The following is a 16,666-nucleotide window of genomic DNA, read 5'->3' as shown; positions in this document are numbered from 1 at the left end:
GAAGGAGGACCATCAAGTGTATCTACCCTTAATCTTATAACGTTTACCCGAATGCGGATGACAAAAGGAATCCCCCCTGACCAAGTTGCTGCAACAGGCGCAAATATAGCAAGGGAAATTTTCATTATTAAGGGCAGCCAAAACTCTCTGAGTGTCAGTCTGAGAAAAATTTGAAGACACGTCGGTCACTAATCTGTCCCTCAGGTTGTATCTCCTCCTATAGGACATAAGGGGCCTGTTTTGAAATGCCAAGATCTGGCTACAAACAATAGAAAGTATGGACCAATTCTTGTTGAGGATATTGAAAATATGTCCGCTCGAGGTGCCATATGAGCTGGTAAATGGAATCCTGGTTGGAAAATGGTCTCTTTTTCTCTTGGGGACAACGAGTTCACTCCTTACCTTTCTTCTCACCTCCTCAATAGTTTTCTTGATTAAATCAGGGGGATAGTCCCTACCAATAAATCTATTCCCCCATTTCACCTAATCTTTTAGAGAGTTATCAGCAATCATATGAACCCGTAGGAGCTGGCTCCAATGGAGCAAATTGACCATGCTCCTTGGGTGATTGCTGTTGTGATGTAATGTACTATTATGATCTGTGGGTTTAGTAAAGAGGTCTGTTATCAGTTTTTTTCAACTTATCTCATATAGAGAACCCATTCTTGAATATCCTATTAGGATGCCCCAGCATTAATAGTGTGTGAGGCGTATGCCTCATCTATGGGGTGGAGCAGAAGTGTCTCGTCCTGAAGGATGTAGCAGCTCATGTACAGCATTAGATAGGATATTCATTGCTGTCAATCAGGACTGTGTAATACTTATTTTTGCCTGTGGCAGCGTTGCAGAGACATTGACCACTTGTTGCTGTGATCCCTCAATGCCAACCATCTAGTGTGGAGCAAATACAAGTCCTGGACGGTATGATGTCCCAGTCTGGGGAGTCTCATACTCACTTGTTATTCCAGGGTCTTGGTGGTGCAGCAGCACAAGATGGATCTAAATAGCCTAAATTTAGAGAAAAAGAAGTGTGAGACCAACGAGAACAGACAAGTGTTGTGGTGACAGCAGAGAATAGTGAATAGGGTTTATACTAAAGAAAAGAGCAATAGTGGGGAGCCTCATCAGAGATGACAGTGAAGGCTGGTGACATAAAGGAACTCAATGGGGCCTATTCATAAAGCCTTGGATGACAAATTGTATTATCCAAAAGTGGTAATTTTGGTACATGTGCCAAAACTGAAACTTTTGAGGCATTTAAATTGTGCCTTGGCACTTTTTCATAATTGGGCAAGGCTCGGCTTTAAGGGGATGGCTGCGTCCAGCTCATCACATTTGCTATAAACTGGCATAGATTATAGCCAAAACCTACTCTAGCTCATAGCTGGCATATGTTTGCATCTGGAAGCTCGCACCTCTTAACACATTTGTCGCTCATAGATGAGCACAGTGTTTGCTTAGACCGGCGTGTGAAGCATCAATCTAAGTAAATAGACCCCGATGGTTGTGATGCATGTAGAAGGGATAGGAGAGACACAACCTCTGTCTTCCTTGCATTGCACCATGTACAGTTCTATGGTAGTATTAATCTAAAACCTAGTAATCATGTGAATGTTATAACATGTGCTTTGTACATAGGGAAATGCAGCAGAGAAACAAAATGTGTCCTCCCTGCTTCAAGGAATCTCAATGAAAGAAATGCAATGTAAGCATTATTGAAATTAGAATTTACCGAGATGGAAGACGGCTGCTGGTACGGCGGCTCTCGCTGCTCCTGCTGTGGAGAGGAATATCAATGGAACACGAATACTGTAAATATCCAGTTATATAATACTTTTAGGCACTGGTGTAAATTGTGCTGTATAATATCTGTAAGTTAAAGGGGTTGTTTGGTTACCGGACAACATGTCCTCTTAGCACCCACTTTACTATTACTAATAGTTTTTTTTTTTATCACAGTGGGTGCTTAAGGGGGCATGTTGTCTTGCAACCAGAAAGTCCCTCTAACTTCTTGCCATCCTGATTGGCCAACTGGAATCACCTAGCTATGGCCAATTCAGGATGTCATTAGCAGATATATTTCCTGTAGAGCATCTACAGTATTAGATACAGTGACTTACAAGGTCTGTTCTGGGGACAAAGTGTATATAAAAAGATACAGGAGCTACCGAGATAATGCCACTAAATGACTTACATGTTTCTTCGCAGACATTTCGGAATCCACCATTTTCGGGTTCTGAAAACAAGACATAATCAGATACAATATATGAGAAGAGAACAGATGATATTATCAGTCGATAAGATTCTACATATGGATATTGTTCTGTGTAATGTTCTTCAGCTACTACCATAAATGAGACAACACTACCAGTGTGGAGTAGAACTGTTTCAGGTTAAAAAAAAATTAGTTCTGTTGCAGACTAAACTTTTAGCAAAGTTTGACTCAAAGAAGGTTTCACTGATTCGGTTTACTCAACAATATCCTTTAGTAGAAATCCAGCTCTGTACCTTCTAGAATCTTCCTGGAGGGATTCCATGCTTGCCCAAGCCTGCTTTACACTGTGTTGTATAGGCCTATAATGGAGAATGCAGGTCCAGTTATAATCATTGATAATTGTTCAATTGGAAACTTACAAAAAAGAATCTCATCTATAGAATCTGTTCCTACCAAACTAAAGGACAATAAAATGTAGACCCAATAGTGAAACCGTCTGGACAACCCTAATCTACAATGTTATAAAACGCATATAGTCACCACATAATAGAAAATAATAAGCTTTCTACCAACCTGCAGATGGTCTCTTCGACAAGATCTAATGTCTCTACTTCGTCCTCCACATCTTCCTCCCTTTAGAATAAACAAGGTAAAACATAGGTACAGAATTCTGAAAGCCAACAAGAAAACAAGAACAAAAACCTAAACTACAACTATCTACTGATTCCACACTTGGCCAGGCCTCCTTCACATGATGTTTCATAGGCCTATAATGGAGAACGCGGGTCCAGTTATCATCATTGATAATTGGTCAAGTGTGAACATACAGAAAAAAAATCTCATCTGTACAATCTGTTCCTACCAAAGTCAAGCATCATAAAATGTAAATCCAATAATCGGTCTTGTCACCTCAAATCTACAATGTTCTAAAATGTATATAGTCATCATATAACAGGAAACAATAAGCCTTCCACAAACCTGCTGATGGTCCCTCCTTCCTCCTCCTCCTCCTCCTCCTCCTCCTTCTCCTCCTCCACCTCCTCCTCCTCCTCCTCCTCTTCCTCATCTTCCTCCCTTTTGAATAAATAGGATAAAATATAGGCACATTATTTTGAAAGTCAATAACTAACTAAGACCAAAAAGCCAAAACTACAACTATATAGTAGACAATAACTTATACAACAATTTCCTCACACACTGCTGGAACTGATCTCCCTTTCGTTATGAGCGGGGGTCCTGATCCATGACTATGGCAGTGGCAGAGAAGTCATGTAATAGGAAATAATAAACTTTCTACCAACCTGCTGATGGTCTCTGCGACAAGATCTAATGTCTCTTCTACATCCTCCACATCTTCCTCCCTTTAGAATAAACAAGGTAAAACATAGGTACAGAATTCTGAAAGCCAATAAGAAAACAAGAACAAAAACCTAAATTACAACTATCTACTGATTCTACGCTTGGCCAGGCCTCCTTCACATGATGTTTCATAGGCCTATAATGGAGAACGCGGGTCCAGTTATCATCATTGATAATTGGTCAAGTGTGAACATACACAAAAAAAATCTCATCTATAGAATCTGTTCCTACCAAAGTCAAGCATCATAAAATGTAGATCCAATAATCGCTCTTGTCACCTCAAATCTACAATGTTCTAAAATGTATATAGTCATCATATAATAGGAGACCACAAGCCTTCCACAAACCTGCTGATGGTCTCTCTTTCATCCTTCTCCTCCTCCTCCTCCTCCTCCTCCTCTTCCTCCTCCTTCTCTTCCTCATCTTCCTCCCTTTTAAATAAATAGGATAAAATATAGGCACATTATCTAGAAAGTCAATAAGTAACTAAGACCAAAAAGCAGTGGTAGAGAAGTCACATTCACCAGCTGTGCCCAACCTTCTTATAAATATAATCCTGCTTCTCCTAGACTTACGGAATTGTCTCCAGACTCGGTGGCAAAGACACTTCATTGTATTTAAATCTCCTACAATAGAAAACAGAACTCTGGTTAGAATAATCCATAATCATGAGACGCTACACAGGATCCATCTATATATAACTCATCTCTCTCAGGAAATTACATAGGAATACATTGTAGCATCTCCTCCTCTATATTTCATGATAGATAACACAAGAAGATTGTATTTTATCTAAACATTGTATCCACAACAGGCCTCCTCCTATATGACTCTGTAGGGTAACACTAGAGAAATACAAGCATTATTCTATATGGTAAGTACCGGAATAATGGCCTCGCCTCCTTCACCTTCTGCATCCAACTGTTATAAGAAGAAAGATGACAAATATTATATATACAAGTTATAGAAAGTACCAGGAATATACATTATACTACTGGCATCAGATATAACATGCAGTACAGTCAAACACTGGAGCTCCCGCCCATAGAGGATAGTGTTATATCTATTGGGTGATGTAAACTAGATGTTGGGGGTAAAAGGCCCAGTAACAGGAGCCACACAAATTCTATAAGACTCTTTACAATGATCACTTTGGAGAGAATCAAACCAGTAGAACCCTGTTTCGGGTCACACTTTGCTAAAAGTTTGGTTTGGCATGAACATGAACTGAGCTTTTAGCAGAGTTCTACCCAAAACAGGGTTCATCTGGTTCAGTTTGTTCAAAATTAGTCCTGAACACTGGTGTATAACACTGTCTAAGGGCCATAAAGGGCCCCTGTATATCACTCTGAGTGTTTTATAGGGCTTTTATAGCTCCTAGACAATGTTATACATCAGTTTTAAGGGTTTTGCTGAACTTCTAGCTTGGTTCAAACTAAGGGTGAACACCCACTTGTGTTTTTTTTAACACTGCGACATCGCTGCGTTTTTTTACGTGATTGTCAATGGGGCTTTCTAATGTTAAAAATACATTGCAAGTTTGTGCTTTGTGATTTTTGTGCGATGCGTTTTTAACATTAGAAAGTCCCATTGACAAACGCAGTAAAAAAAAGCAGCGATATCGCAGCGTTAAAAAAACACAAGTGGGTGTTCACCCTAATTCAGACTGAACCAAACTTTTTACAAAAGTTTTGCAAACCAACTGAATTTCTCGAAAGTTCACTCATTACTAAACATGACACACATACTTCTCATCAGGGTAATCCTCCTCCTCCTCCTCATCTTCCTCCCTTTTGAATAAATAAAAAAAACATTAATACATAATTTGTAAAGCCAGTGAAAAAACCAAGACCAGAAAAGCAGAAACTACAACTATATAATAGGCAACTTATATAACAATTTCCTCATACACTGCAGGAACTGATCTCCCTCTCGTTATGAGCGGGGGGTCCTGATCTATGACCATGGCAGTGGTAGAGAAGTCACATTCACCAGCTGTGCCCAACCTCCTTATAAATATAACCCTGCTTCTCCTATAGACTTACGGAATTGTCTCCAGACTCGGTGGCATAGAAACTTCACAAAATTTGAATCGCCTACGATAGAAAACACAACTCTGGTTAGAATAATCAATAATCATGTGACGCTACACAGAATCCATCTATATAGAACTCATCTCTGTCAGGGAAACACATAGGAATACATTGTAGCATCTCCTCCTCTATATCACTTAGTATGGTAACACTAGAGAAATACAAGCATTATTCTATATGGTAAGTACCGGAATACTGGCTTGGCTCTCTTAACCTTCCGGATCCATCTGTTATAAGAATAAACAGGACAGATATTATATATACAGTTTATAGGAAGTACTAGCAATATACATTATACTACTGGCATCAGATATAACATCCAGTACAGTGTTGGTCTATCGGGTGATATAAACTAGATATTGGGGGTAAAAGGCCCAGTAACAGGGGCCACACAAATTCTATAAGACTCTTTACAATAATTAGCATTAAGCGAATCATACTAGTAGAACCCTGCTTTGGGTCACACTTTGCTAAAAGTTTGGTTTGGCTTAAACTCAAGGCAAGCTTTTAGCAAAGTTCTGCCCAAAACAGGGTTTACTGGTTCAGTTTGCTCACAACCAGTCCTGGTGTATAACCAAAAATGATACACATACTTCTTATCTGGGTAATCCTCCTCCTTCTCTACACTTTTCTCCATTCTAGTAGAGAGTAAGGAAGACAATGAGAATTAAACATCAATGACTCCTGGGACGTCTTAAGATGTAGACAAACATTTATAATAGACAGATATGTACTTCTAATTTACTAGACCCAACCTGAAGCTAAGACCTTTACCTCTATTGTATTTATACCCAACCTGTTTCTGCACCTCTAGACCTGAACCCAAAGCCTGAGCACCAACCCATCGATCCCCAACATCTATTAACTACATAGTCAGAGAAACTGTACATTTACAATAGAGATGAACTTACCTGAAAATATGACAACCGCTCAACAATCGCTCAACAATATCTCACAAAACGCTCACCAATGCTACTAGAGGGGAAAAAAGAGGAGTTTACAGAAAAACAATCACAGTATTTCCCTGAGAAGTGTCTGCTGATACACTTATAGGATGGAGAGAAGTGAGAGCGGAGAAGAGCGGACAGCTGGACTCACATAGGGGAGACATATGGGAAGAGGTGAAGAAATGCCAAAAAATAATGGTGGACACAAGAAGATCCTCAGAAAGCAGACTTACCTCCACTAGCAACTACAACCCTCAACAGAATGTTAGCGCTGCGGCTCCTTATATACCAGGTGCAATGTCATAATCCCAACATTCCGTGGCCATGTATGAAAGCATCAGCTGTTATTTAAAGGGGCAGTACGAGGCCACACAGACAATCCCATGTAATGTAGATAAAATGGGAAACTCTTCCCATTTAACACCTGATATATAATATTATTCTGGTGTCATTTTTGCCTAATATACACCTGTACATACATATAGCTATAAACCACACATCTGTACACAAATACAACATACACAGTATATATACAGGTACACATACATACATATATACTATACAGGTACTGTGTATGGACACATATATATGTGAACACACAGATCTAAGTATATAGACACCTGACAAATCCATGCACATAAATATTATATATATATATATATATATATATAAAGGCAAAAGCCCTCACTGTCTGACTCACCACTACTTCTCTAACTTCCCGGTGTCGCACTAGTGTGAAATTTGTCATGCCCATTCTTTAAGTCTTAGATAGGAAAAGTAAAGGGGTCACAACTTGATTATTCAATCGTAAGTGTAAAAGTAAGTGAACCCTATGTTATGTAACTTCCCGGTGTCATAGAAAGATGAAATTTTACATGACTATTCTTTTGGTCATAAATAGGAAAAGTAAAGGGGTCACAATGTGATTGATCAATTCTAAGTGCAAAAGTAAGTGACCCCCTATGTAATGTGCCTAATCTGATTCTCTAACTTCCCAGTGTCATACAAACTTGAAACTTGGCACAACCACTCTTTAGGTCTCACATAGGAAAAGTAAAGGGGTCACAACTTGATTATTTTATTCTAAGTGTAAAAGTAAGTGAACCCTATATTACATAACTTCCCGGTGTCATACAAAAATTATATTTGGCATGACCATTCTTTAGGTCATAAATAGGAAAAGTAAAGGGGTCACAACTTTATTGATCCATTCTAAGTATAAAAGTAAGTGACCCACTATGTTATGTAACTTCCCGGTGTCGTACAAATGTGAAATTTGGTATGACCATTCTTTACGTCCTAGTTAGGAAAAGTAAAGGGGTTGCAACTTCAGTATTCAATTTTAAGTTCAAAAATAAGTGACTCCCTATGTTATGTACCTAATCTAACTCCTTAACTTCCCAGTGTTGTATAAACTTGGAATTTGGCACAAGCATTCTTTATGTCCCACATAGGAAAGGAAAGGGGTCACAACTTGATTATTCAATGCTAAGTGAAAAGTAAGTGAACCCTTATGTAATGTACCTAGTCTGATTCTCAAACTTCCTGGTGTTATACAATCTTGAAATTTGATGCAACCATTCTTTAGGTCCTACATAAGAAAAGTAAAGGGGTCACAACTTGATTATTCAATTCTAAGTGCAAAAGTAAGTGACCCCCTATGTATTGTAAAAAATAAGATACATCTGTACCGCACAAATGTGAAATTTGGCACAAGCATTCTTTATGTCGTAAATAACTGACCTCTATGTGTATATACTGAGAACAATCTAACTGACCTCTGTGCATATACTGAAAAGCTATAAAGTATATAAGGAAGCGGCCATGGACTGCAGGCATGGAGCATGCCTTTAAGGCTAAGAAGGGTAAGCAACCCCCAGTCTGGGGTTAAATTGGGATAAAAAGGGGCATTACCTTTAAGGGTAAAAAGTGAGGACAGTGGGAGGGGTGGCACATTCTGCCAAGAGACATTGGAACACGCAGTTTGAGGAGAATCTAACACTCCTCTATATTATTAAGGCAAATAGAAAAGGTGTCAAAGCGTAACAAAGTAATTATTATGGGGGACTTTCATTATCGGAATATAATATGGGAAAATGAAACCTGCAAATCTCACAAGGGTTTATAAGTTCTTGAGAACAATTAAAGATAACTACCTTACCCAACTTGTGCGGGAGCCAACTAGAGGGAGGGCCACTCTGGACTCATTGTTAACCAACAAACCAGACAGAATCTCGGGGGTGCTGGTTGAGGAACACTTGGGAAATAGTGACCACAATATAATTAGCTTCCAGCTGTCATTCAAGAAGAAGGGAGCGACAAAAAAACTGAACTTGAGTAAAGCAAAATTTGATCATCTCAGAACTCTGATGGGTAACATTAATTTGGACAACATCCTCATAAATAACAGTACATACGACAAATGGGAGAAGTTTAAAAACATCCTACTGACCTCGTGTAAACAGTTCAAACCCTTTAAAAATAAAAAAACTAGAAGTAGATGGAAACTAATGCGGCTCAACAAGACAGTAAGGGGGCAATAAATGAAATAAAGAAAGCGTTTAAACCACTAAAGAAAAAGGCAACAAAGAAGCGCTAAAATAATACAGGAAAAAAAGCTAATCATGTAAAGAAAAGATCAAAATAGCTAAGGAGCAGGCAAAAAGATTGATCGCCAAAAAGAGCAAAAATAATCCTAAACTATTCTTCAGTTATATAAACAGTTAAAGGATTTGCACGGAGAGCACTGGCCCTCTAACAAATAATGCAGGAGAAACCATAGAAGACGATGGGGGAAGGCAAATCTATTAAATAGTTTTTTTCGAGTGTATTCATGAATGAAAATGAAATGTCACACGAGATGCAGGGGAATAAAACAACCCCCCAGTTAAATATTGCCTGCCTAACGCAGGAGGAAGTGCAGAAACAGTTAAAGAGGATCAAAATCGATAAATCGTCAGGCCCGGATGAAATACACCCAAGTGTTCTAAGGGAACTAAGCAATGTGACAGCTAGATTACTATTTCTTATATTTATGGACACTACTGAGACCGTGGTTGTACCACTGGATTGGCGCATTACCAGTGTGGTTCAAATATACAAAAAGGGGTCTAAAAGAGAGCCTGGTAACTACAGGCCAGTTAACTTCAATAATTGGAAAAATATTCCAAGAGTTTCTTAGAGATGCCATCCTAGAATACCTCAAGGAAAACAATGGCATAACTCCTCATCAGCATGGCTTCATCAGAGGTCAATCATGTCACACCAATTTGATCAGCTTCTACAAGGAAGAGATAAAAAGCAGAGGGTGGTAATAAATGGTTTGTACCCAGATTGGGCCACCGTTGCTATTGGGGTGTCACAGGGTTCAGTATTAGGCCCCACTTTGCTCAATATATTTATCAATGACCTGATAGAGGGACCGTACAGTAAAATATCAATATTTGAAGACAATATAAAATTTTACAAGATAATTAATACAAAGGAGGACAATGTAGGACTTAGATAAGCTGGGGGCTTGGGTAGAAAAATGGCAAATGAAGTTCAATATTGATAAATGTAAGGTTATGCACATGGGCAGGAGAAATGGATGTTACCAATATACACTAAATGGGGTACAGTTAGGAAAAAGTGATATGGAAAAAGACCTGGGGGTACCAGTGGACTGTAAACTTAACTGGAGCAATCAATGCCAATCAGCTGCTGCAAAAGCAAATAAAGAATTGGGGTGCATTAAAAGAGGTATAGGGGTGAAGGGCGAGAATCTAATTCTCCCACTATATAAGGCACTTGTCAGGCCTCACATGGAGTACTGTGTACAGTTCTGGACTCCACTCCTCAGGAAAGATGTGGCACTGCTCGAGGGGGTCCAAATAAGGGCAACTAAATTAAGAAACTGAATGGGATGGCTGGAATACCCAGAGAGGCTTTTAAAATTTGGATTATTTACCCTGGAAAAAAGACAGTTAAGGGGCAATCAAATAACTACGTATAAGTACATTAGCAGACAATTGAAGCATCTCTCCCATGATCTGTTTATACCCAGGACTGCAACGGTAACAAGAGGGCATCCTCTACGTCTGCAAGAAAGCAGGTTTCATCACCAACATACAAGGGGGTTCTTTACTGTAAGAGCAGTGAGACTGTGGAACTCTCTGCCTGAGGACATGTCTTCATGCAGCCTAACATACCATGTTACTATTATGTATATATATTGAGGAGAATCCAATTCAACTCTATGTGTATGTACTAAGGAGAATTTACCTCACCTTTATGTGTATATACCAAGGAAAATCTAACTGATCTCTGTGTGCATATATTGAAAGGCTGTAAAGTACATAGGGAAGCAGCCATGGACTGCAGGGATGGAGCATCCCTTTAAGGCTAAGAAGGAGTTGCAAACTCCAGTCTGGGGATAAATTTGAATAAAAAGGGGCGTTACCTTTAAGGGTAAAAAGTGAGGAGAGTGGGAGGGGTGTCACATTCTGCAGAGGGACATCGGTATATGCAGCCTGAGGAGAATCTAATGTTCCTTTATGTGTATACATATTTTATTCCTCAGTTACTCTGAAGTATCCACGACTTACACACACATGCATAGAACCAAACCCACAAATATTCCACTCTACTACACCATGGGGAATATTTCCAAAGCACTTTGCAGACCGAAAACAGATACATTCGTCTGAACAAGGCCTTAGTCATGCCTCCGACCTGCGGCTTCTCCCTTCCCTCTAATTACCCAGTATACAGGAACACTGCATGGAGATTATAAATCAGGTCCAGCACTTACAGTTATACCTCCAACACTTACATTTACTATAGAACATACCGGAGCTGAGCCTGAATGGTAAAGCCTGCCAACTACACCCTCTCTGGTGCCACTGCCAATGCATTTTGGCATCTCCGTGTGCTGACACATAAATCTGCGCCAAGTTGGAGTTGGAGTAGATTTCTGGTATATTTTACAGCAGCTTTTCAAGTAAATGATACACAAATGTGTCCATGTGCATGAAAATGTTTAAGCAAAAATGCATTGCGCTCACATCCAGAATTGCAATTTACAAGTGTGATATCGGTCTGAGTTTCTTGGACTGATATCGCACTCCCCCATGTGAATGCACCCTCAGAAGAATGAAGAGCGGCTTCCGGAAGAAGTGGATCAGTGACCAAACGGAGTGAAAAGAGGGCGACAGATACCAGAACTCTCCCCCCACTTAGTCCTTGGGCAAATGTGTCAGGGACTGGAGGATTGCTGTAACTGCTTGTTATTTAGGGGCGTGCAGGATGTGCATATTGGCTTTACGGAAAACAGAAAGAAACATTACATGCTGCACAAAATGGGGCAGATTTACGAATACTGTCTAATAGTGCAAATTTAGACTTAACAGTCTTAAAATGCACCAGATCTATCACAGTGCTACAAGCTAGATGATAAATCTGCCATATCTTTGGACTGTCTAACTTTATACCATATATTAGTTGGCTCAGTTTTTACACCAAAAATTGCTAGAAAACTGGCAAAATTGTGGTGCAAAATGTCACATTAATTCAACGCCCCCTTTTCAGGAAGCCACTCCACATAAAAAGTGCATGAAAGTGTCTAAAACACATGATAAATGTGACACAAATATTATAACACACTTTTCTAGGGCAATTTGTGCCAGAAAATTGGCAAATTTTCAATAGTAAATCTGCCCCAGTATGTTGTATATCAAGTCACAATAAAAAGTAAGTAGCTCTAAGTCATCTATCTACCTAGCTTCCACGTTACATTGTAGGGAAGAAGTCATATATGAGGAAAGTTTACTTCTTGGACCAATATGAATACAAATTGCAGAATTCATCGTTTTCATTGGAAATCAGAAGTGATATCCACTGTGGGGCTTTCTGTTTGTATTTGATTCCTAGTCAGTATTAGGCTTCCTTCACACGGGCGACACGATATGCATGCGAGAAAATGGCAGCAATATTGCATCGGTGGTCTGTACGATATTGCTGTGGTTTCTCACAGAAATACCGCGATTTTGGGGCGTTACAAAGTCGCAAGTGGAGCTACAAAGTCACATGACTTTGTAGCACCACTTGCAAGGATTTCAGGGGGGCTAAAATAAAAGCCATACCCTGAAAAAAAGTCCTAACTGCAGAAAAAAAGAATAAAACAAAAACTACATCACCTAAGAGGCGCTGTCAGCTCCGCTGCATCTACTCCCTGGTACCCGGCAGTTGTCTTCAGCATCTCTTCTGGCCGAGGGTTGGAAAATACCCGCCTCCAGGAAGCGCTGCCTTTGATTGGCTGAGTGCTGTGATGCTCAGCCAATCAGAGCCAGCGCTCGATGAACCAATCAGAGCCTTTCATTGGCTGTGATTGATTCATCGGGCGCAGGCTCTGATTGGCTGAGTCACGGCCCTCAGCCAATCAGAAGCAGCACTTCCTGGAGACGGGGATTTTCTGATCCCCGGCCAGAAGACATGCTGAAGACAACTGCCGGGGACCAGGGAGAAGATGGTCCGAAGCCAGACAGCGCTTCTTAGGTGATGATTGTGTTTTTAATTTTCTGCAGCTAGGATCTAGACAGTAGGATTTCTTACTGTCAAAGTTGCATTGCCCCACACAAAAACCGTGGTTTTGTATGATGCAATGCAACAGTGAAGAAGGCTACATAGGGAAACACGGGCTACAAAACCTCACAAGTCACATGCATATCGCAAAACCCACAAGGTTTCTGATTCATAATGTAGCATGCTACAACACATTGCACATGTGAAGGAACCCATAGGAAAGCATGGGCTTCATATACATGCGTTTTGTAGCATTGTCGCATCACGAGAAAATCGCACAACTTTGTCACTTGTGTGAACGAGGCCTTAACCCTTTCCTGTGAGATTCTGTTCAGTATCACCTTGGAGTTTATGCAAGGTTTTGTTGTTTTGAAATGAAGGGGTGTATCGGAATGGATTTTTTCCACAGATTCTGAAAATGACCATCAAAATTCTGTATAATTTCAGTTTTTTTCACAAATGATGAAAATGTGAAAATTACAAAAAACTTAATTTTTCAATGACATTCATATATAACAACATACCTAACATTTACCACTTGACTCCCTTTGATATTTCCTCTTTTTGGATTTTCTTTGGTGGTCATCTGCACAGTCTCTTTTCAACATCCAACAGTTGGCCATCATATGTGCGGTCCACTTTCCCTGATATCTCTTTTCCATCACTTTAATATCCCGATGAAAGCGCTCACCATGATCTTCTGTAAAACCACCAAGATTGTCAGGAAAGTCATTTAGATGAGCATGAAGAAAGTGAACTTTGACAGTCATGTTGCAACCAAGCAGTTTATAGGATTCCAACATCTCGTCGACTAAAATGGTGTAATTTGCAGCCTTAATGTTCCCCAAAAAGTTTTGTACCACATTTCTAAATGCAGTCCATGCTTGCAATTCGCACTCACTCATGGTTTTCTGGAATATGTTGTCCGCCATTAATTTTTGTATTTGTGGGCCTATAAAAATGCCAGCTTTGATTTTTTTCAGAAGTGATTGATGGAAACTTAACACCAAAGTACTAAAGCATTTACTGTCCCTGCTTAAAGCCATCACAAATTGCTTCATTAAGCCTAGTTTTATGTGTAACGGTGGCAACAGTATTTTTGAGGGATCAACCAGTGGAAGCGAAACAATGTTTCTTTCGCCAGGTGTGAAGGTACTTCTGACTGGCCACTGCTTCCAAACCCAATGTTCAGTCCTTGCTCTGGAGTCCCATTCACACAAAAAGCAAGGAAATTGGGTGTAGCCTGCTTATTGGCTGAGCAATATTGCAATCACCTTGAAATTCCTGCACACAGACAATTCATGAAGCTTGTGTAGCATTGGAGTCCCAGGCGCTTGGCCAAGGAGACAGCGGGGTACAAGATAGCAGTAGGTCACGGGTGACTCTAGTGTCTTCTCTAGATGGGTGACTAATAACTCAACCTCTTTACTAACAGGGGAGGTCACAGGGAGTAACCTTGGTCACCTTAACCCCTTAGTGACCAAGCCTGTTTGCGCCTTAATGACCAGGCCAAATTTTGCAAATCTGACACGTGTCACTTTAGCATGGAAAAACACCAGAAAGGTTTTGCATATCCAAGCGATTCTGACATTGTTTTTTCGCCACATGTTGTACTTCATTTAGGTGGAAAAAAAAGACCGATAGAATTTGTGTTTATTTATTAAAAGCGCCAAAATTGGGAAAATTTTGAAAAAATCGTCATTTCCAACTGCAATATCTCAAATATGTGCAAACATAATATAGAAATTTTTGCTAAGATTTATATTTCCATCCGTTTATTTTATTTTGGGTGCACATTGGAAAAACGTTCGTTTTTTTTAACCATTTAGGAGACGTACAAATGTAACATTACTTTTCAGCATTTTGAGGAACACTTTGTTTTCCTACACCAATCCAAGATTGGAAAGGCTCAGAGGAGTCAAAATGATAGATACCCCCACAAGTGACCCCATTTTAAAAACTACACCCTTTAATGTATTCACTGAGGGGTGTCATGAGTATTTTAACCCCACAGTTTTTTTTCAGGAGTCAATGCAATTTAGAAGAGAGAAACTAAAATTTCATATTTTTGCAAATATGTCATTTTAAAGACAGGACGTTTTTCTATAGTACACATGAAAATGAGGATTTGCACCCCAGAATGGATACCCCTGTTTGTCTCGTGCTCAGAAACATACCCATTGTGGTCCTAGTATTACGTCTGTATGCACAATGTGGCCCAAAATGAAAGGAGCAACCAGTGGCTTTCGGAACAGAAATTTTGCTTGAATGAGATTTAGGCCCCATCGCCCACTTGTAGAGCCCTTGAGTGACCAAACCGATGGAGAACCCCCACAAGTGACCCCATTTTGAAAAGTAGACCCCTTAACGAATTTATCTAGGGGTACGATTACTTTTTTGACTTTACAGTTTTTGAATGAATCTAAGCCAAGCCGAAGGAAAAAAATTACGATTTTCATTTTTTTGGTAATTCTGTCATTTCAAAAGCAGTTTTTTTTGTACCACACATATATGAATGAAGACTTGCACCCCAAAATGGATACCCCTGTTTGTCCTGTGCTCAGAAACATACCCATTGTGGCCCTAGTATTACGTCTATATGCACAATGGGGCCCAAAATGAAAGGAGCAACTGGTGGCTTTCAGAACAGAAATTTTGCTTGAAGGAGATTTAGTCCCCATTGCCCACTTGTAGAGCCATTGAGTGACCAAAACGATAGAGAACCCCCACAAATGACCCCATTTTGAAAACTAGACCCCTTAACAAATTCATCTAGGGGTGTACTGCATATTTTGACCCCAAAGTATTTGAATGAATCTAAGCAAAGCAAAAGGAAAAAATTACAATTTTCATTTGTTTGGCAATTTTGTCAATTTAAAAACTGTTTTTTTTGTACAGCACACATAAGAATGAAGACTTTCACCCCAAAATGGATTCCCCCACGTTTGTCCCGTGTTCAGAAACATACCCATTGTGGCCTTAATCTACTTACAGGACACATGGCTAGGCCCATAATGGAGGGAATGCCCGCTGGATTTCTGGGCAGAACTGAATAAATTCCAGGCCCCATTGCCCACTTATACGGAAAAAAAATTGACTTCCTAAAAATAATCCCTCCCCCCCCCCCCCCCCCCGCCATCCCCATTTTTTGGCATTCCCTAAATATTAGATAAAGGTAATAATATAAACTGCGTTTTATGTCTGAAGACAGGGGTAATTACGGAGGCTGCTTGGGATGGGCACATGGGGCAAGAAAACCGGGTATCCCCCCCTCCTCTCATGTATTTTGGGGGGTATTTCGTAACCTCAGCGGCGGGTATGGGGTGTAAAAAGTGGCGCTCTGTGAGGCTTTGTAATCTTGCTGCAGTGCGGTGGTCTCACAGAGAAGGCGCTCAACAAGCTGCTCCTGGAACTGCAGGAAGGCGAACGTTCCCGGGGCTTCTTGTAAATTACGGATTACAGGTAGCGGTCTGAATAACGCCGTGCTCACG

General features: G+C 40.0%; 1 long non-coding RNA gene across 1 annotated transcript; it reads right to left on the bottom strand.

Annotated features, from left to right (window-relative positions):
- Positions 1-963: 963 nt before the first annotated feature.
- Positions 964-2,850, bottom strand: LOC136624901 (uncharacterized). The gene is made up of 5 exons (XR_010792483.1): positions 2,789-2,850; positions 2,509-2,574; positions 2,195-2,236; positions 1,733-1,777; positions 964-1,008 (listed from the first exon to the last, which is right to left on the bottom strand). It is a non-coding gene; the product is annotated as an uncharacterized lncRNA (long non-coding RNA).
- Positions 2,851-16,666: the final 13,816 nt, after the last annotated feature.

Source organism: Eleutherodactylus coqui, chromosome 4, assembly GCF_035609145.1.
Source record: "Eleutherodactylus coqui strain aEleCoq1 chromosome 4, aEleCoq1.hap1, whole genome shotgun sequence".
In the NCBI taxonomy this organism is placed as follows: domain Eukaryota; kingdom Metazoa; phylum Chordata; class Amphibia; order Anura; family Eleutherodactylidae; genus Eleutherodactylus; species Eleutherodactylus coqui.
This window is presented reverse-complemented; position numbering and strand designations above follow the sequence as displayed.